This window comes from Bombina bombina, chromosome 4 (assembly GCF_027579735.1).
Source record: "Bombina bombina isolate aBomBom1 chromosome 4, aBomBom1.pri, whole genome shotgun sequence".
NCBI lineage: Eukaryota > Metazoa > Chordata > Amphibia > Anura > Bombinatoridae > Bombina > Bombina bombina.
In genome coordinates, this window is record NC_069502.1 from 461361184 (window position 1) to 461385272 (window position 24089).

Sequence of the window (24089 nt, forward strand, 5' to 3'; positions counted from 1 at the left end):
CCTAAGCTCACCTACCATCGCCGCCGCGGACCTTCAAAATTTCGCCTAAGTTATCAAAAAAGCTGTCAAAAAGCCGCGCACCAAGTACGGGGCGATGAGCAGCAGACTGTGAGAGTTATCACTCATCCGATCTTGCTGCTCTTCGGCTTTTTGACAGCTTTATTGATACCCCTGTCACTAAGCAACCACACTAACTACACTGTTCTACCCCCTATACCGGCGCCCCCGGAGCCCCCCGCAACTCAATAAAGTTATTAACCCCTAAACCACCGCTCCTAGACCCCGCCGCAACTCTTATAAATGTATTAACCCCTAAACCGCCGCTCCCAGACACCGCCGCCACCTACATTATACCTAGTAACCCCTATCCTGCCCCCACTATACCGCCGCCACCTATAATAAAGTTATTAACCCCTATCCTGCGGATCCCGGACCTCGCCGCAACTAAATAAATAGTTGAACCCCTAAACCGCTGCTCCCGGACCCCGCCGCAACCTATATTAAACTTATTAACCCCTAATCTGCCCCCCCTACACCGTTGCCACCTATAATAAGTTTATTAACCCCTATCCTGCCCCCCCTACACCGTCGCCACCTATAATAAATTTATTAACCCCTATCCTGCCCCCCCCACACCGCTGCCACTGTAATAAAATTATTAACCCCTAAACCTAAGTCTAACACTAACCCTAACACCCCCCTAACTTAAATATTAATTAAATAAATCTAAATAATATTTCTCTTATTTACTAAATTAATCCTATTTAAAACTAAATACTTACGTTTAAAATAAACCCTAATATAGCTACAATATAAATAATAATTATATTGTAGCTATTTTAGGATTTATATTTATTTTACAGGTAACTTTGTATTTATTTTAGCTAGTTAGAATAGTTATTAAATAGTTATTAACTATTTAATAACTACCTAGCTAAAAGAAATACAAAATTACCTGTAAAATAAATCCTAACCTAACCTTACAATTAAACCTAACACTACACTATCATTAAATTAATTAAATAAATTACCTACAAATAACTACAATTAAATTCAATTAAATAAACTAACTAAAGTACAAAAAATAAAAAAAGCTAAGTTACAAAAAATAAAAAAAATAAGTTACAAACATTTAAAAAATATTACAACAATTTTAAGCTACTTACACCTAATCTAAGCCCCCTAATAAAATAACAAAGCCCCCCAAAATAAAAAAAATGCCCTACCCTATTCTAAATTAAAAAGTTACCAGCTCTTTTACCTTACCAGCCCTTAAAAGGGCCTTTTGCGGGGCATGCCCCAAAGAATTCTGCTCTTTTGCCTTGAGTCGTCTTCAGCCAGCCGACCACCGATGGAACCGAAGAGGAGATCCGGAGCGGCAGAAGTCATCATCCAAGGGGCGCTGAAGAAGTCTTCCATCTGATGAAGTCATCATGCAGGCGGCGCTGAAGAGGTCTTCCATCCGATAGAAGTCTTCATCCAGACGGCGTCTTCAATCTTCATCCATCCGGAGCGGAGCCATCTTCAGACGAGCTGACGCGGAGCCATCCTCTTCTTCCCAACGACTAACGACGAATGGATATTCCTTTAAGGGACGTCATCCAAGATGGTGTCCCTTCAATTCCGATTGGCTGATAGGATTCTATCAGCCAATCGGAATTAAGGTAGGAAAAATCTGATTGGCTGAATGAATCAGCCAATCAGATTGAAGTTCAATCCGATTGGCTGATCCAATCAGCCAATCAGATTGAGCTCGCATTCTATTGGCTGTTCCGAGCGGTTTAGGGGTTAACATATTTAGTATAGCTTGCGGTGGGCTCTGGGAGCGGCGGTTTAGGGGGTAATACATTTATTTAGTTGTGGCGGTGTAGGGGGGACAGATTAGGGGTGTTTAGACTCGGGGTACATGTTAGGGTGTTAGGTGCAGACATCTCCCATAGGAATCAATGGGATGTCTGGCAGCAGCGAACATGAACTTTCGCTATGGTCAGACTCCCATTGATTCCTATGGGATCCGCCGCCTCCAGGGCGGCGGTTTGAAAACCAGGTACGCTGGGCCGGAAAAGTGCCGAGCGTACCTGCTAGTTTTTTGATAACTAGCAAAAGTAGTCAGATTGTGCCGCACTTGTGTGCGGAACATCTGTAGTGACGTAAGCATCGATCTGTGTCAGACTGAGTCTGGCGGATCGAAGCTTACGTCACTAAATTCTACTTTTGCCGGTATCTAGGGCTTCATAACTAAGGCGAATCAGCCTCGCCACAAATATGCTGCGGAATTCCAGCGTATTTGAGGTTGACGGCTTGATAACTAGGGGCCATTGTCTGATTAGAATCTGATAAACTGTGATGAACCCAGCAGAGGCCAAGCCTTCAGAGCATTGTATATTGCCCGAAGATCCAAAATGCGATCGGGAAGGAGCTTTCCCTCCTGAGTCCTTAGGCCCTTCCAGACAGACTCGCAACCGTAGTCACAATCACCCAGGATGGTCTTAAGACGGAGAGCCTTTGGGACAAGTGATCCAGACAAAAACCCCAGAGAGCGATTCTCACAATCTGTTGGGACAGATCCAAATGATCGCCGTTCCACGGCTTCAGCATGCGCAGTTGCAACAGTCTGAGGTGAAACCTGGCAAGGAAATGATGTCCATGCTGGACACCATGAGACCAATCACCTCCATACACCGAGCCACAGATGGCCTTAAGGATGTCTGGAGGGCAAGACATGTTGTAGCTAGCCTGCAATGTCACTGATTTGTTAGAAAAATTATCATGTCTATGGAGACTATTATAGTACCCGGGAATTCCACCCTGGTACTTGATACAAGAAAACACTCTCCGAAAAAAAGTTATTGGAGAATGCCGTGTTGGCCGGGATCAACCCCGGGTCAACTATTTGGAAGAATGGACCTATAGTCTCCCTCTTAAATGAGGGGACATTTAAAAACTTGTTTAAGCATATACGGTCCAAATCGGACGGAAAGTTCCCTCCTTCTTTGGAATCACAAAAAGGTTTAAATAGTATCCCAAACCTCTCACTGCAATAAGCACCTGGACAATAACTTCTAAGAGAACAGATCCCGTACGCACCCCAGAAAGGCTGAACTGCCCTTGGGTGGCAGAGACTTGAAACCTATCTTGTGACCCTGAGCTATGTCCTCCAGGACCCATGGATCCTGCACGTCCCTGAACCAAGCGACTGAAAAGAGCGACAGTTTGACCCCTACACGATCCAGAAGAGGACCGGGGACCGCCCCGGCTTATTGCTCTGCTTGGATTTATTCCAGGACTGAGCTGGTGTCCAAGAGCTCTTGGTTTGCTCAGGCTTAGCGGAGGACTGCTGACATGGGCTTAATCAAAACGAAAAAAAACAAAAATTGTCCTTAGACTCGTACATATTCTCTTGCAGTAGAAAGGCACCCTTGCCCCCTGCGACTGTGGAGATAATTGAGTCCTGGCCGGAACCAAACAAAATCATTTCCTTAAAGGGGAGGGAAAGAAGTCTAGACTTAGAAGTCATCTCCGAAGACCATGACTTCAGCCAGAGCCCGATGGGCCTGAACAGAAAAGCCTGAAGCCTTAGCATTTAGGCGAATAATCTGCCTAATAGTATCACAGATAAAAGAATTAGCAACCCTCAAGGCCGCAAATCTTTCCTGAGTAACGTTGAGGGGACATCTGCACCCCAATCAATCTTATAAGGAGTCACACCAGAAGGTAGTTTCTCCAGCAACCGCAGCAATGGCTGACTTCGGTTAAAACAAATAAACCGGAGATTTAGAGGCAGCAGACTCCAACCCAGAATGTTCAATTCTACGGGAAACTGCATGTTTAGAGAGATAAGCATGTAGGTTACGCACCTCACTGGATGACAACTCACCAGAGGTGGACGGCTCAGTGGTATCAAACATGATTGATATTAACACATTATGAAGGCATATGGAACATAATCAAGGGTTCTGTAAAGCCTCCTCACATTATAAACAGGAATTACTCTTTAGGAATAGAGGGAGTTCCCTCTAAGAAACAGAATCCTCCATCGCTAGTGCAATAACCGGAGAACTATAAAAATAAAACTTTATTTTATTCAAAAAAACTGCACCTTTATATCCCAATGGCTGTGGCACTCACCACCTCCCATGACCCAGACAGTACAGAGAGTTAGGACTCCTCTCTGATAGACACCCGGTCAGGAAAGAGGGAAGAAAAAAGCGAGCCAAGCTTGTAAGCTGCATGGCTTTCAAAGTGAAACCTGTATATTCCATAACAGCCTATGAGCCCATAACATCTCACACATAAAAGCAGCATAAAATAAAATAAACATATAAGATTATTCCCCCCTGTTCAATAACCACCCTCAGGAGATATTAACCCTTGATTCTATACAGATAAAAGGAGTCACACGGTGACCCTGTCTTCTAGCGTTATCATACATGTATAAAAAATGTATAAAAAATTAAACGATCTTACCAGAATCTATGCCGTGGAACAGGAACACGGCCTTTCAAGTGTGACAGGTTAGTAGCATCGTTCCTGACATGGACTTGAGAGCAGAAAGCAGGCAGCGAAACTCGTCAACACTGATTGCTTAAGGAGCTGTTAATATGAGTCGGGATAGTTTCGCAGAAGTACTCCCCCTGCATCTCCAGACTCTACTCCCCCTGCATCTCCAGACTCTAACTTTCACCCATGCTCTCACTGAGAGGCTGACAGGACTACTTAAAACTCCAGTCCCATTATGAAGAGTACTACCCTCCATAAGAGACTACTCCAAATCTTCCTGTGATGAAAGGCAAAGAATGACTGGGGGATGAGGGGAGTGGAAGAGGTATAGAAGCCTTTGGCTGGGGTGTCTTTGCCTTCTCCTGGTGGTCAGGTTCTTAATTCCCACAAGTAATGAACGAAGGAGTGGACTCTCCTCCCATTAAGATGGAAATACACATTTATTATTTGCTTTTACGTAATGGAATATTATCACTACTGGGAAGCATGGAAATGGCACACTAATATTCTGAACTGATGGTGGACCACAATCAATCTTTTAGACATAATTGCTGGTAAGTAACTCTTTAGGAAAAGACAAGAGACATCCTATATTAATGTGTGATAGTGTATTAATTGGTTGATAAACAGCAGTTACAGTTCTTAAAGTTTGTAGTCATCTCTGTATTGACACAAGAAAGTGATACAAATTACAGCAAGAATTGGAATAGTGGTGGGTGTTAATGCTCCAGCTCACAAAGCTCTAAAAAGCTACTACAATATATATATATACACCACATTATACATAGAGACGTGCACTCACAGGAACGAACAACCAGCTCAATACCATTGTTAGCCTGTTATATGGTGATTTACCACCTGGGTGCAGCTTCTTTTAGCCCAGTAATGCTTTTCACTGAGTAGAACTTTACTGTAGTATATCAGTCTGATCCTGTCTATTACAGTCAGTCCAGCACCGAAATACCAGGCAATTCCTCTCTGAACAAGGAAAACAGCAACCCCAGATGATCGTTTCAGCTTTCATTGGGCCTCGTCAATGAAGTGTAGCCATGTTCCTCTAAGCACACTGAGCAAGGAGTCCACGTCTGGTTGCCCCTTTTGTCCATAGGGAGACTAAATACATACAGAGAGAAGTGCACATATATATATATATATATATATATATATTTTATTTTTTATTTTTTTATTGAAGCTTGACTCAGAGGGGCTGCTGTCGGAGAGAAGTGCACTCACAGAAATGAACAACTAGTTCAATACCATTGGTGTTAGCCTGTTCTATGGCGATTTACCACCTGGGTGCAACTTCTTTTAGCTCAGTAATGCTTTCACTGAGCAGAACTTTCCTGTAGTATATCAGTCTGATCCTGCCTATTAGGGTCAGTCCAGCGCTGAAATACCAGGCAATTCCTCTCTGAACAAGGAAAACAGCAACCCCAGACGATCGTTTCAGCCTTCATTGGGCCTCGTCAATGAGGTGTAGCTATGTTCCTTTGAGCACACTGAGCAAGGAGTCCACGTCTGGTTGCCCCTTTTGCCCATAGGGAGACTAAATACATACAGAGAGAAGTGCACATATATATATATATATATATATATATATATATATATATATATATATATATATATATATATATATATAAAAGCAAATTGTGGTCACCAAGCACTCACGTTGTACATATGATGCCTAGGTGCAGTGCATAAAGACAATATAAACAAAAGCAGAGACCGCACTCATAGGTCTTATTTTCACCACCACTGTGGACTTTATTCAATCTGTAACGTTTCGGGGTTTCCCCCTTTGTCAAACATAACAAATAACATAGTGCAAGCCCTTTATATACATAAATAAAATCTCTCTTACCCCAGGTGCACACCATCCAGCTCTGCCTGCGACGGGCTTCCGGCAGCGTTTACTCCGCGCAACTGCGCATGCGCGAGGCAGCACTACGGAACCCCCAGCAGGCCAACTGAAAAAAAAAGCAAAGTAAAAATTACTGTAACTTGGCAACGGTAATGCTTAAACAGATACAAAGGAACAGCGCTGTAAGAATAACATCTACATGATACAAAGACACCCCATTTATATTTCTAACACATCCTCATCAGTATTCTAAAAATTAAGGTATCAAAATGACTGATATGTACATCAGAAACATTGTCATCATACACTGGCATTTTAGCCCGGTATCTGAGGAGGGGGTGGGGGGCTAAGTATTGACAGCGAGATGCTTGCAGATATTAAATCTGCCTAGAGAGACTGTTGGACATATATAAAACTTTCATAATTGAAAACAAATGTAATTCAGCTTGAAAAATAGAGCTGGCTCTCTCTTTGTCACAATCCTGGATTATAAATACAGAAATTTTAACAATATTGGAGTGGTCATGTTTTTAAATGTTTGGTCATATCAGGATCTAGTACTAATAAACTCCCTCCTGTACCCAGATGTTAATTCACATATTGTTATTTGATTTCATTGTCTCCTTACAGGAAACAATGTAAATCGAAATTGGTATTCAGTCCCTTGGGGGTTAATGTGTCCAGTGTGTGGATCCATCTAGACTCCTTTTGTAGCAGTAATTTGCCTCTGTCACCACCCCTGGACAAGGGGGGGACATGGTCAATGATCACATATCTCAGGTCCTTGACCGTATGTCCATGTTTGGCAAAATGCCTGGCCACTGGCTGTTCAGAGTCTCCATTTTTTATTGCTGTTCTGATGGCCGCCCTGTGATTCGCCATTCGTGTACGCAAATCATCTGTGGTTTTTCCAACGTAAAATCTGCCACAGATACAATGTAACAGATATACGATGAAAACCGTTGTACAGGTCACACGGTAATTAATTTTGAACCTCTTGTTGGTCCATGGATGTGTGAATTCACTACACTGTATTAGTGCACTGCATGTCGTGCAGCCCAAACATTTAAAACATCCAATTTTCTTGCCCTGTCTTAGCCATGTAGAACTCATATAAGCCTGAGTCATATCAGGACGCATTAGCATGTCCCTTAGAGATTTGCCCCTCCGATAGCTGATCATTGGGGGTCTAGTTTCTTGCAGAGGTAAAGTTTTATCGCTTGATATGATTTTCCAATGTTCATCTAAAACACCTCTGAAATCTCTCTTGTCCGGACTGTATTCAGTGACAAATGTTAATCTGTCCATGGTTTGTTGGTCCTTATTTTGTTCACTGCTGGTTAAAGCTTGATCTTGCATCATATTCACAGCTTGGGCATAGGCTTCTTGTAACACCTCATCCTCATATCTCCTTTCTTTAAATTTTTGATACATGTTGGTGAGTTGTTCTTCCTTACCTTCTCTGGTTGAATTATTTCTTACCATCCTGTGGAACTGTGATATAGGTAAAGCTTTTTTTATACCTGCGGGGTGACAACTTGTATAAAGGAGCATTGAATTGCGATCTGTTGGCTTGGTAAAAAGTTCAGTGCATAATTTGCCAGTTGATTTTTTTCACTCTTAAATCCAAAAAGTCAATCACTTCACAATGATGCGTTATTTTGAACTTCAAATCCACCGACAATTGATTGAGATTATCAAACCAGTCATTCAGATCTTGTTGGGTACCACGCCATATTAAAAATAGATCATCAATGTACCTCTTGAATACGATGATGTGGCTGTCCTCAAATGCTTTCGGATGTTCTCTTTCAAAGGCCCCTAAAAAAATGTTGGCATACGTTGGGGCCACATTTGAGCCCATGGCAGTTCCTGCTGTTTGCAAGTAATACTGTGTCTCAAATTTGAAGTAATTCATTCGTAGACAGAATTCGAGTAGTTGTATCACAGTGTCTGTGGGTGGTCCCACATAAGGATGTCTAAATAGTTCCTTTCTAACCGAAAGTATACCCTCATTGTGAGGAATCACCGTGTATAAACTGGTCACGTCCAGGGTGACCAGTATATCTGTATCTCTGATGTCACTTAGCTTCTGTAAGATTTTTATCAATTCAATCGAATCTTTAAGATACGTGTTTATGTACCTTTGGTAAGGTGTATAAGACGGGTACAATAGGGTGTTCAACTTGCAGATATGACAATAGACTTGACGAGATCTGATCTTCATTCTTTAGTTGATTCAAGTACTCATCAATCCTGCTCTTGAATTTTAGGGTAGGATTATTTGGTAACTTTTCATACAAGACTGGTCATCCAAGACTACGTTTGCTACAAAAGAGAGATCATGTCACAGTTGGAGGACAGCAAGGTATATGAAAAGTTACCAAATAATCCTACCCTAAAATTCCGTTACATTGTATCTGTGGCAGATTTTACGTTGGAAAAACCACAGATGATTTGCGTACACGAATGGCGAATCACAGGGCGGCCATCAGAACAGCAATAAAAAATGGAGACTCTGAACAGCCAGTGGCCAGGCATTTTGCCAAACATGGACATACGGTCAAGGACCTGAGATATGTGATCATTGACCATGTCCCCCCCTTGTCCAGGGGTGGTGACAGAGGCAAATTACTGCTACAAAAGGAGTCTAGATGGATCTACACACTGGACACATTAACCCCCAAGGGACTGAATACCAATTTCGATTTACATTGTTTCCTGTAAGGAGACAATGAAATCAAATAACAATATGTGAATTAACATCTGGGTACAGGAGGGAGTTTATTAGTACTAGATCGTGATATGACCAAACATTTAAAAACATGACCACTCCAATATTGTTAAAATTTCTGTATTTATAATCCAGGATTGTGACAAAGAGAGAGCCAGCTCTATTTTTCAAGCTGAATTACATTTGTTTTCAATTATGAAAGTTTTATATATGTCCAACAGTCTCTCTAGGCAGATTTAATATCTGCAAGCATATCGCTGTCAATACTTAGCCCCCCACCCCCTCCTCAGATACCGGGCTAAAATGCCAGTGTATGATGACAATGTTTCTGATGTACATATCAGTCATTTTGATACCTTAATTTTTAGAATACTGATGAGGATGTGTTAGAAATATAAATGGGGTGTCTTTGTATCATGTAGATGTTATTCTTACAGCGCTGTTCCTTTGTATCTGTTTAAGCATTACCATTGCCAAGTTACGGTAATTTTTACTTTGCTTTTTTTTCAGTTGGCCTGCTAGGGGTTCCGTAGTGCTGCCTCGCGCATGCGCAGTTGCGCGGAGTAAACGCTGCCGGAAGCCCGTCGCAGGCAGAGCTGGATGGTTTGCACCTGGGGTAAGAGAGATTTTATTTATGTATATAAAGGGCTTGCACTATGTTATTTGTTATGTTTGACAAAGGGGGAAACCCTGAAACGTTACAGATTGAATAAAGTCCACAGTGGTGGTGAAAATAAGACCTATGAGTGCGGTCTCTGCTTTTGTTTATATATATATATATATATATATATATATATATATATATATATATATATATATATATATATATATATATATTTTAAGCTTGACTCAGAGGGGCCGCTGTTGGCATTTATCATTGCACAAGCTTTTCCAGTGAAATTACTTGTGCAATGCCGCCCCCTGCTAGCAAGGGGTGCCAATCAACTCAATCGTATGCGATCGGGCGGATTGCTGTCCGCCACCTCAGAGGTAGAAGACAAGTTAAGGAGCAGCGTTCTTATGACCGCTGCTTCTTAACACCTGTTTCTGACGAGCCTGAAGTAGTAGATGGTGCCTCAGGGAGTGTTCACAGACTGTGCACAATTTGATAAAAGAACATTTAACTGCAATCTGTATCTCAATCATGAAAGTTTAATTATGACTTTACTGTCCCTTTAAAGGGACATAACACCAAAAAAATTATTTCGGAATTCAAACAGAGTATGCATTTTTAAACAACTTTCCAGTTTACTTCTATTATCAATTTTGCTTTATTCTCTTGGTATCATTTTTTGAAGGAGCAGCAATGCACTACTGGGAGCTACCTGAACACATCCGAATATGACAACAAGCAGCCACAAATCGGCAGCTAGCTCCAAAGCTCATGGGCCTACTTAGGTATGCTTTTTTAACAAAGGATACCAAGAAAATAAAGCAAATTAGATAATAGAAGTAAACTGGAAACTTGTTTAAAATTGTATGCTATATCTGAATCATGAATGCAAAATTGGGATTTATGTCGATTTAACACAGAGATTAGAATGATTTACACACCCCTGATGTCTCATATGATACACAGCCACTGATTGGTGTGTATACACATGCTTGAGTGACCAATCAACAATTCCCTGTGAACCTTGTACTCAAGAGAGACATATTCAGCCAATCAAGCCCCTCAGCAAAATAGAGCATAGTAAGTTGTTTGTTTTTTTATGAAATATTGTAATGTACAAATTACATGTTCTCATTTATGTAATTTTCGCTCTACTGACAATTGAACGCTGTGTGACTAATCCCCACAAATGGGTTAAACACACAGTAAAAGACTCAAATAGCTGCCAGTCCAGCTAATCAGCAGCAGCAGTTGCACAACCTCACCAATCCCAGGCTTGTTTAACGGGACTTTACCTATGTGTTTACAAGTGAGGCACAACTTATAACGTGAAGTGTGTGATTTTTAACTTGGCCTAACACAATCAATAACATGATCAGCTATTACAAGTCACTGGGTAAGTTAAAGGTGCTTTGGTTAAAAAAATGTGAGCCTATACTAGATAGCAAGCTCTATACTTTCATTGGAAAGAGGAAGTAGCACACTCATTGCACTTGTGTTACAAGTCATCAGTTAAGTGTTGCACTCATGAGAAAAACAAGTATAAATATTATTGCTTGCTATTGTGCATTCAAAAACATGGAAGATCTATAGAGAAAAACTTTACCAAAAACTTCACTACTTGAGCGGAATTTTCGTGGCTATCCAATATGAACATTAGTGAGGAAAATCTGAAGTATGTGAGAGACGTTACATACCGAAACTATCCGACATGAATAGTGCAATCTGCACTATATATTACCATTTGCACAATAAATTTTAACAATGTAACGCCAACGCAAGAATGCAAAGCAGTATGGGTTGCTTGTAATTAATACCACTTGCATTTTTGTGCACTATTCATAATCTGGCCCATAGAGTTTAAAAAGAAATCGTTCCACAGTAGAATCTTTTCAAAAATCTGCCAAGGATCTCAGAAATAGACTTTTAAAATGAGGATACCTGTGTATATCATTGGCAAAAGCTTATCATATAGCTTTAGCAAAAGATAGAAACGATCTTCTGAGACCCAAAATACAATCCTCACATAATCAGATTAGGTTAATTTATACTTACACCCCTCATAGTGATAAAGTTTATGATATTTTCAAGAAACATTGGCATATTCTTAGGTCAGATGACCTATTAATGTCAATATTACCAGATAAAACCAAAATTTACCTATAGAAGGGCTCGTAATCTCAGTGACCATCTTACTTATAGTTACTTTGATAGAAAAGCAAAGAAACACCCAATATGTAATGGCTCATTTCCATGTGGCGGATGTAAAATCTACCAATGTATGATAAAAAGGATGTAGAAAAAGGAAATAATTTTACTATAGTTGCTAGACACTTCCTAGTTTGCCAAGGAGGAAATACAAAGAGCTTTAAATGTTGGGGATTAGAAATAACTAACGGCTAGATTACGAGTTTTGCGTTAGGGTTAAAAAGTAGCGTTGAGAGGTCCCAATGCTGCTTTTTTCCTAACGTTGGTATTACGAGTTATGCAGGTACAGGTGTACTGCTCACTTTTTTCGCGACTCGAACATACCGCAAATCCACTTACGTAAATTGCATATCCTTTCTTTTCAATGGGATTTGCCTAACAGCCTCTCCTGTCAAGACTCCTACCGCATTTAAAGGTCAGTAGTTAAGAGTTTAATGGGCTAACCCCGTAACATAAAACTATTAACTAAAGTGCTAAAAAGTACACTAACACCCATAAACTACCTATTAACCCTTAAACCGAGGCCCCCCCCCACATCGCAAACACTTAAATAAATTTTTTAACCCCTAATCTGCCGACAGGACATCGCTGCCTCTTTAATAAATATATTAACCCCTAAACCTCCACACTCCCGCCTCGCAAACATTAGTTAAATTTTATTAACCCCTAATCTGCCGTCCCTAACATCGCCGACACCTACCTACATTTATTAACCCCTAATCTGCCGCCCACAACGTCGCCGCAACTATATTAAATGTATTAACCCCTAAACCTAAGTCTAACCCTAACACCCTCTAATTTAAATATAATTTAAAATAATCTAAATAAAATAACTTTAATTAACTAAATTATTCCTATTTAAAACTAAATACTTACCTATAAAATAAACCCTAAGATAGCTACAATATAACTAATAGTTACATTGTAGCTAGCTTAGGGTTTATTTTTATTTTACAGGCAACTTTGTATTTATTTTAACTAGGTACAATAGTTATTAAATAGTTATTAACTATTTAATAGCTACCTAGTTAAAATAAAGACAAATTTACCGGTAAAATAAAACCTAACCTAAGTTACAATCAATGTTCCCTCTAAGGTGCGCGGCAGCGCGGCTGCGCACCTTCCCTCTCTGTGTAGCGCAGTCAGTACATCAGGCCGCGCAAAACACAGGAGGAATGAGAGTCTCAGCTGTTTTTTTTCTCCTGAGCAGCTTTATTACACCCGTTATTGTCATTCAAAGGTATGTGCACGGGTCCACTAAGCCAGGGGCATTTAGGGGCAAACGGAGAGGAATCATGGCTATTGCCAGTAAAAACAGAGTAGAATGGATGATGTCACACTGCAACTGCAAGAGTGCCGCTTTTCACATAACCTTCTAGCACCGCCTTTACTGCCCGCTCATTTTCTGGCCTCATCACAAGGCTTTAGGCAGACAGACCTGCGCTCTGGCTTTGGTGGGAAAACTCAATATACAGTGAGGAATCGGATGGGTGAGTGTACTGCTTGTTATACTTGTGTGCCCCCAGGGTTTGTTTATCCCATGTGCTCGAGGTGTCTAGAAAAAATATCCCCAGCTTTTGATAATATGCTGTGTCTGCTTTAGTTAGGGAAAAGTAAATGTGTTACAGCTCCACTTCTCCCTATGATGCCTGTCACTGACATTCAGCAGGCAGATCCGTGATTTGTGTCTAACCTTCCTGACCTGAAGATAATTACACCGGGGGCTGGGCTTCCAACACGGAGGTCATGCTGTCTTTAGCTGCCGTGTTAATTCTCCCCCTCCCACTGCTATTCCGTGTGAGAAAACAGAATGACAGGTAGGGAGGGACCAGTAACAGTCTCTCCAGTCTGCCTCTTTACTGACTCTTCAACTCACCACTTTCATTGCATTCCTTTCACATTTTCTGTCCTATACTCTGGGTGTTATAAACAGTGGGGAAAGGACTAAGGGATGCAAGACTTGTCACATTCTAATGTAAGATAACATAATTTCTTATATAAAAACAGTGACTGAGTTAGTTGCTTTAGCTTTCAGCTAGAAAAGTGTATATATATATTTCAGAGTTGTTTGTAGAAAATGTGCTGTGTGAAAGGCAGGGAAATGCTGTAAATTATTCTTCCCTGTAAAGTAGTTATCAAGTTACTTATGCTATCAGAAGCCTCTCTCCAAACACTTGTTTAACTACTTGGCTGCCCTTATTCCTTACTTGGTTAAAAAAATATGCTATGTGTCTGCATGGGTTGTTAATACTTACTGTATGTCACATTAAGTGTTAAAATCATACCATGTTAATTTGCAGTATTTAGTGGTATTGTTTAAAACATTTGTTATGTTTTATCTAATATAGCTTCTTATATATATAAATATATAATATATATATATATATACACTCCCTGAAAACTACCTGGCTCCTACATTTTGAACATATGTGTCCAACCTTTTAACTATTGATTCATTTTATGAAATTTCTCTACCCCTCTTTGTATATAATAATGTGTGTGTGTGTGTGTATATATAATATGTATATGTTTATATTTATTTATATATTATATATGTGTGTATGTATATTGTGTATATATATATATATATATATATATATATATATATATATATATAATGTATATAAAGTGCTGCCCAGTAACCAGGTTGTGTAAAAAAAAATCTGCTCACAGCAGTAGTAGGTCCGCACATCTGTAAAAAAAATTAGAGGGAACATTGGTTACAATTACACCTAACACTACACTATAATTAAATGAATTCCCTAAACTAACTACAATTAAATACAATTATCTAAATTAGGGCTTTTTGCGGGGCATTGCCCCAAAGTAATCAGCTCTTTTACCTGTAAAAAAAATACAATACCCCCCCAACAATAAAACCCACCACCCTCATCCTATCCGGGCAGAATTGGTCCTCCAGACGGCCAGAAGTCTTCATCCAGACGGCATCTTCTATCTTCATCCATCCGGAGCGGAGCGGGTCCATCTTCAAGACATCTGACGCGGAGCATCCTCTTCTTTCCAACGACTAACACTAAATGACGGTACCTTTAAGTGACGTCATCCAAGATGGTGTCCCTTGAATTCCGATTGTCTAATAGAATTCTATCAGCCAATCGGAATTAAGGTAGAAAAAATCCTATTGGCTGATGCAATCAGCCAATAGGATTGAAGTTCAATCCTATTGGCTGATCCAATCAGCCAATAGGATTGAGCTCGCATTCTATTGGCTGATTGGAACAGCCAATGGAATGCAAGCTCAATCCTATTGGCTGATTGGATCAGCCAATAGGATTTTTTCTACCTTAATTCCGATTGGCTGATAGAATTCTATCACACAATCGGAATTGAAGGGACGCCATCTTGGATGACGTCACTTAAAGGTACCGTCATTTAGTGTTAGTCGTCGGAAAGAAGAGGATGCTCCGTGTCGGATGTCTTGAAGATGGACGCGCTCCACTCCGGATGGATGAAGATAGAAGATGCCGTCTGGGGGACCTCTTCTGCCCGGATAGGATGAAGACTTCTGGCCGTCTGGAGGACCACTTCCACCCGGTTGGGTGAAGACGTCTCAAGGTAGGGTGATCTTCAAGGGGTTAGTGTTAGGTTTTTTTAAGGGGGGATTGGGTGGGTTTTAGAGTAGGGTTGGGTGTGTGGGTGGTGAGTTTTAATGTTGGGGGGGTATTGTATTTTTTTTTACAGGTAAAAGAGCTGATTACTTTGGGGCAATGCCCCTCAAAAAGCCCTATTAAGGGCTATTTGTAATTTAGTATAGGGTAGGGATTTTTATTATTTTGGAGGGCTTTTTTATTTTATTAGGGGGATTAGATTAGGTGTAATTAGTTTACATTTTTTTAATTATTTTATTATTTTCTGTAATTTAGTGTTTGTTTATTTTCGTAATTTAGATAATTGTATTTAATTGTATTTAATTGTAGTTAGTTTAGGGAATTAATTTAATTATAGTGTAGTGTTAGGTGTAATTGTAACTTAGGTTTATTTTTATTTTACAGGTAAATTTGTATTTATTTTAACTATGTAGTTATTAAACAGTTAATAACTATTTAATAACTATTGTACCTAGTGAAAATAAATACAAACTTTCCTGTAAAATAAAAATAAATATAACTATTAGTTATATTGTAGCTAGTTTAGGGCTTATTTTATAGGTAAGTATTTAGTTTTAAATAGGAATAATTTAGGTAATGATAGTAATTTTATTTTGATTTATTTAAATTATATTTAAGTTAGGGGTGTTAGGGTTAGACTTAGGTTTAGGGGTTAATATATTTATTATAGTGGCGGCGACGTTGGCGGCAGCAGATTAGGGGTTAATAAGTGTAGTTAGGTGGCGGCAACATTGGGGGCTGAAGAGTAGGGGTTAATAAATAAAATGTAGGGTTTGGCGATGTTGGGGGCAGCAGATTAGGGGTTCATAAGTATAATGTAGGTGGCGGCGGTGTCCGGAGCAGCAGATTAGGGTTTAATAATATAATGTAGGTGTCAGCGATGTCAGGGACGGCAGATTAGGGGTTAATAAGTGTAAGATTAGGGGTGTTTAGACTCGGGGTTCATGTTAGGGTGTTAGGTGTAGACATAAAATGTATTTTCCCATAGGAATTAATGGGGCTGCGTTAGGAGCTGAACGCTGCTTTTTGGCAGGTGTTAGGTTTTTTTTCAGCCGAATCTGCCCCATTGATTCCTATGGGGAAATCGTGCACAAGCACGTTTTAGCAGCTCACCGCTACCGTAAGCAGCGCTGGTATTGAGGTGAGATGTGGAGCAAAATTTTTCCCTTCACTCACTTTTCTGCGGCTAACGCTGGGTTTGAAAAAACCTGTAATACCAGAGTTGTCTGCAAGTGAGCAGTGAGCTTAAACTGCTCGTTAGCCCCGCAAGCCTTACCAACAAAAACTCGTAATCTAGCCGTAAATTAGGTATTAGGGGAGGTAATATTGAACCAATCTTATTGAAAAAAGAGGTTACATGGATATTCTGGTTAAATTCTGTCATGACATATGGCATGAACTAGAATAATAACTATTGGGTCTTTTTATAGTAAAGCACAACTATGTCCTACCCTATTTTTGGCCAAGGAATAATTTATTCCTGGCTCATCAGTATATTAGGGAGTAGGATGATATTTCAGGATGAAATTAAGTTAAAATTACATTTAGGATACACATGATGTAATTGATAGGGAGGATACCATATATTAATAAAAAAAACCCATTAAATACACTATGATGTTACATATGTAATATAAGAATAATCCAGTAATAAATACCTAAATTATGATTGCAACAATCAAAAAGTAACAATGATTATGTTACCAGTTATAAGTACAAAGAAAACGAATTTCATCTTATCCTCAAAAAATAGCTCACTAATGATAGTTCGCCAATAGGATTTTTTCTGCCTTAATTCCGATTGGCTGTTAGAATTCTATCAGCCAATCGGAATTGAAGGGACGCCATCTTGGATGACGTCACTTAAAGGTACCGTCATTTAGTGTTAGTCGTCGGAAAGAAGAGGATGCTCCGTGTCGGATGTCTTGAAGATGGACGCGCTCCACTCCGGATGGATGAAGATAGAAGATGCCGTCTGGATGAAGACTTCTGGCCGTCTGGGGGACCTCTTCTGCCCGGATAGGATGAAGACTTCTGGCCGTCTGGAGGACCACTTCTGCCCGGTTGGGTGAAGACGTCTCAAGGTAGGGTGATCTTCAAGGGGTTAGTGTTAGGTTTTTTTAAGGGGGGATTGGGTGGGTTTTAGAGTAGGGTTGGGTGTGTGGTCGGTTTTAATGTTGGGGGGTATTGTATTTTTTTTTACAGGTAAAAGAGCTGATTACTTTGGGGCAATCCCCCGCAAAAAGCCCTATTAAGGGCTATTTGTAATTTAGTATAGGGTAGGTATTTTTATTATTTTTGGGGGCTTTTTTATTTTATTAGGGGATTAGATTAGGTGTAATTAGTTTAAAAAAATTGTAATTATTTTCTGTAATTTTAGTGGGGGGTTTTTCCGTAATTTAGATAATTGTATTTAATTGTATTTAATTGTAGCTAGTTTAGGGAATTAATTTAATTATAGTGTAGTGTTAGATGTAATTGTAACTTAGGTTTATTTTTATTTTACAGGTAAATTTGTATATATTTTAACTAGGTAGTTATTAAACAGTTAAAAACTATTTAATAACTATTGTACCTAGTGAAAATAAATACAAACTTGCCTGTAAAATAAAAATAAACCCTAAGCTAGCTACAATTTAACTATTAGTTATATTGTAGCTAGTTTAGGGCTTATTTTATAGGTAAGTATTTAGTTTTAAATAGGAATAATTTAGGTAATGATAGTAATTTTATTTTGATTTATTTAAATTATATTTAAGTTAGGTTTAGTGTAAGATTAGGGGTGTTTAGACTCAGGGTTCATGTTAGGGTGTTAGGTGTAGACATAAAATGTATTTTCCCATAGGAATCAATGGGGCTGCGTTAGGAGCTGAACGCTGCTTTTTGGCAGGTGTTAGGTTTTTTTTCAGCCAAATCTGCCCCATTGATTCCTATGGGGAAATCGTGCATGAGCACGTTTTAGCAGCTCACCGCTACCGGAAGCAGCGCTGCTATTGAGGTGAGATGTGGAGCAAAATTTTGCTCTTCGCTCACTTTTCTGCGGCTAACGCCGGGTTTGAAAAAACCCGTAATACCAGCGTTGTCTGCAAGTGAGTGGTGAGCTGAAACTGCTCGTTAGCCCCTTACCGACAAAAACTCGTAATCTAGTCGTAAATTAGGTATTAGGGGAGGTAATATTGAACCAATCTTATTGAAAAAAGAGGTTACATGGATATTCTGGTTAAATTCTGTCATGACATATGGCATGAACTAGAATAATAACTATTGGGTCTTTTTATAGTAAGGCACAACTATGTCCTACCCTATTTTTGGCCAAGGAATAATTTATTCCTGGCTCATCAGTATATTAGGGAGTAGGATGATATTTCAGGATGAAATTAAGTTAAAATTACATTTAGGATACAAATGATGTAATTGATAGGGATGGATACCATATATTAATAAATAAAATCATTGAATACACTATGATGTTTCATATGTAATATAAGAATAATCCAGTAATAAATACCTAAATTATGATTGCAACAATCAAAAAGTAACAATGATTATGTTACCAGTTATAAGTACAAAGAAAACGAATTTCATCTTATCCTCAAAAAATAGCTCACTAATGATAGTTCGCCAATAGGATTTTTTCTGCCTTAATTCCGATTGGCTGTTAGAATTCTATCAGCCAATCGGAATTGAAGGGACGCCATCTTGGATGACGTCACTTAAAGGTACCGTCATTTAGTGTTAGTCGTCGGAAAGAAGAGGATGCTCCGTGTCGGATGTCTTGAAGATGGACGCGCTCCACTCCGGATGGATGAAGACTTCTGGACGTCTGGGGGACCTCTTCTGCCCGGATAGGATGAAGACTTCTGGCCGTCTGGAGGACCACTTCTGCCCGGTTGGGTGAAGACGTCTCAAGGTAGGGTGATCTTCAAGGGGTTAGTGTTAGGTTTTTTTAAGGGGGGATTGGGTGGGTTTTAGAGTAGGGTTGGGTGTGTGGTCGGTTTTAATGTTGGGGGGTATTGTATTTTTTTTTACAGGTAAAAGAGCTGATTACTTTGGGGCAATCCCCCGCAAAAAGCCCTATTAAGGGCTATTTGTAATTTAGTATAGGGTAGGTATTTTTATTATTTTTGGGGGCTTTTTTATTTTATTAGGGGATTAGATTAGGTGTAATTAGTTTAAAAAAATTGTAATTATTTTCTGTAATTTTAGTGGGGGGGTTTTCCGTAATTTAGATAATTGTATTTAATTGTATTTAATTGTAGCTAGTTTAGGGAATTAATTTAAATATAGTGTAGTGTTAGATGTAATTGTAACTTAGGTTTATTTTTATTTTACAGGTAAATTTGTATTTATTTTAACTAGGTAGTTATTAAACAGTTAAAAACTATTTAATAACTATTGTACCTAGTGAAAATAAATACAAACTTGCCTGTAAAATAAAAATAAACCCTAAGCTAGCTACAATTTAACTATTAGTTATAATGTAGCTAGTTTAGGGCTTATTTTATAGGTAAGTATTTAGTTTTAAATAGGAATAATTTAGGTAATGATATTAATTTTATTTTGATTTATTTAAATTATATTTAAGTTAGGTTTAGTGTAAGATTAGGGGTGTTTAGACTCGGGGTTCATGTTAGGGTGTTAGGTGTAGACATAAAATGTATTTTCCCATAGGAATCAATGGGGCTGCGTTAGGAGCTGAACGCTGCTTTTTGGCAGGTGTTAGGTTTTTTTTCAGCCAAATCTGCCCCATTGATTCCTATGGGGAAATCGTGCATGAGCACGTTTTAGCAGCTCACCGCTACCGGAAGCAGCGCTGCTATTGAGGTGAGATGTGGAGCAAAATTTTGCTCTTCGCTCACTTTTCTGCGGCTAACGCCGGGTTTGAAAAAACCCGTAATACCAGCGTTGTCTGCAAGTGAGTGGTGAGCTGAAAGTGCTCGTTAGCCCCTTACCGACAAAAACTCGTAATCTAGTCGTAAATTAGGTATTAGGGGAGGTAATATTGAACCAATCTTATTGAAAAAAGAGGTTACATGGATATTCTGGTTAAATTCTGTCATGACATATGGCATGAACTAGAATAATAACTATTGGGTCTTTTTATAGTAAGGCACAACTATGTCCTACCCTATTTTTGGCCAAGGAATAATTTATTCCTGGCTCATCAGTATATTAGGGAGTAGGATGATATTTCAGGATGAAATTAAGTTAAAATTACATTTAGGATACAAATGATGTAATTGATAGGGATGGATACCATATATTAATTAATAAAATCATTGAATACACTATGATGTTTCATATGTAATATAAGAATAATCCAGTAATAAATACCTAAATTATGATTGCAACAATCAAAAAGTAACAATGATTATGTTACCAGTTATAAGTACAAAGAAAACGGATTTCATCTTATCCTCAAAAAATAGCTCACTAATGATATCAGTAACAGACATTATATCAAGGTAAGAATAATACAATATGTATACATCAACATGAATTCTAGATATCGTATTAACCTGGATATTACACTTATAGTGTGACTAGAAAAAAATGTTATCCTTTGATACACAATGCTGCTTATAAAAGCCAAATGACAAGCCAGGAGTCAAAGCCAGAGCAGATAGTCAGATGAGCCGGGTCAGGAACCAAAGCGAGTAGTCAGATAATCCCGGGTCAGGAACTAGACAGGGATCAGTAACCAGAAGGGACGTCAAACAAGCCAGGTTATACACAAGAGACAGGAACTCATTGAGAGATCAGAGACAACACAAGGGCAATGGGAAACAGGACTGAGGCAGTTAAATAGGGAGTGATGACATCATTTTTCTGGGACTGCAACTTGTCTCTCTCTCTCATGATGTTCACCAGTTTGGCCATATGAGGGAGCCTGGGAGTAGTGAGCAGAGTTACACACTCTGCTACAGGCAAGAGAAAAGACAGGTGAGTCAATAGCAGCCAAGATAAAAAGCAGCAAATAACTATTTAAGTCAGGGAGAAACACTGACAGTAATTTCCCCTCAACGCGGGAGGACAAAAGTTTTATTGGGGAAATGGGCATGGAAGTCAAGGAGGAGGGCGGGAGTATGAACATCAGAGGAGGGAACCCATGAATGCTCCTCCGGACCGTAACCCCTCCAGTGAATCAAATACTGTACGCAACCTCTGGACCTCTGGTAAAAAATGCTGCTGATTTCATATTCTTCATGGTTGTCAACAGAAATAGGATGAGGCTGAGGCAACACAGTGGTAAACCGATTGCAAACCAATGGTTTCAAGAGGAAGACGTGAAAGACATTCGAGATACACATTGCAGAAGGAAGGTCAAAAGTGTAGGCAACCGGATTGACCCATCTGAGTATTCAAAAAGGCCCAACATAATGGGGAGCCAGTTTATTGGAAGGCACACGAAGGTTAAAATTGCAGGGAGGACCTGGTAAGTAGGCATGGGTAGACGTCTACGGTCAGCCTGGAACTTTTGGCGCTGCATTGACCAACGAAGGCAATCCTGAATCTGCACCCAAATGGAATGGAGTTGCCGGAGATGCTCCTCCAAAGCCAGAATACCCTTAGACATGAACGAATCGAGCAACAAGAATGGTTGAAACCCATAGTTCGCCATGAACGAGGACAACTGGGAGGAAGCATTAATAGCACTATTATGAGCAAAATCTGTCAAAGGTCACAGGTCAGATCAGTTATTGTGGTGATCTGAGACATGAGCAACGGAGGAACTGTTCCAGATCTTAGTTAGACTGTTCCACATTCCCATTAGATTGAGGGAGATAGGTAGAGGAGAAGGAAAGCTGGATCCCCAGTTGGGCACAAAAAGAAGCACCAAATTCTGGAGACAAACTGGCTACTCCGGTCCAAGACTATCTCCTTGGGTAACCAATGTAAATTAAAGACCTCCCGGGCAAAAATTGAAGCAAGCTCCAGAGCGGTAGGCAGCGTCTTCAAGGGAATGCAATGAGACATTTTGGAAAAAACAGTCTACAACCATCAGGATAACAGTATTGCCATTGGAAACAGGAAGGTCAACAATGAAGTCCATGGATAGATGTGTCCAAGGATGCTCACCATTAGCAATAGTTTGGAGAAGACCCACAGGAAGACGTTGAGGAGTCTTATTCTGCACAGAGACTGTGCAGGAGGCAACATACGCAGCAACATCAGAACAAAGACCTGGCCACCAAAATTGTTGAGTGACAGACCAAATCATTTGGTTCTTGCCCGGGTGACCTGCGGCCTTAGGATAGTGGTAAGTGTGCAATAGTTTGCTGCAGAGATTCTCAGGTGCAAAGCAATTGCTATTAGGTTTCTCTGGAGGGGCATTGGTTTGTGCAGTCAGGATCTCCTCCCCCAAGGGAGAAGTCAAATTGTTACGTATGGTGGCCAAAATATGGTCAGGAGGTATAACTGGAGTGGTTACAGTCCTAACATTCTTACTTCCAGGCAGGTAGAAGAGCAAATAATTGAACCAAGACAAAAATAGTGCCCATCTGGCCTGTCAGGGCAACAAAGGTTTAGCTTTGCATAGGTAAGTCAAATTCGTGTGGACAGTGAGGTTGAGCACCGGTTTCGCTAGTACCTTTGAGAAGGTGCCTCCATTCCTTGAGTGCCAAAATTATGGCTAGTAATTCCATGTCACCAATTTCATATTTGCACTCCACTGGGGACAATTTCTTAGAGAAGAAATTGTATGGATGCAAGGAGTCCTCAGGAGTAGGATGTTGAGACAAGAGTGCACCTACTCCTGTCTCAGATGCATCCTCCTCTAGAATAAAAGGCAAAGCAGGGTTAGGATGAGCCATAACAAAGGCAGCAGCAAAGACAGTTTTAAGACTTTCAAAGGTCTTAATTGCAGTAGATGACCAATGGAGTGGATCATTCTCTTTACGGGTCATGTCTGTGATAGATTTGACCAATAAACTTTCTATAGTAATTGGCATTGAATGGACCGAAGAGCAACTGGACAAGGACACTGCAGAACTGCAGATAGCTTGTCTGGATCCATGGAGAACTCTGCAGTGGAAATTACGTAACCTAGGAGCAGATAGTCAGACAAGCCGAGTCAGGAACCAAAGCAAGTAAGGAATATGAAGATCAGTCAGGAACTAGCCAGGGATCAGGAACCAGAAGGGATGTCAAACAAGCCAAGTTATACACAAAGACAGGAACTAGCCAGGAATTAAGAACCAGAAGAGATGTCAAACAAGCCAGGTTATACACAGAAAGATCAGAGACAACGTAAGGGCAATGGTAAACAGGATTGAGACCGTTAAATGGGGAGTGATGACATCATCATTCTGGGACTGCAACTTGTCCATCTCTCTGATGATGTTCTCCAGTTTGGCAATAAGAGGGAGCCTGGGAGTAGTGAGCAGTGTTACACACTCTACTACAGGCAAGAGAATAGCCAGGTGAGTCAAAATTGCAGCCAAGGTAAAAAGCAGAAAATAACTATTGAAGTCAGGGAGAAACCTTGACAATACACATGTTAACATTATAAACACACCCCTAGGATGACAACTTGATGTGCGT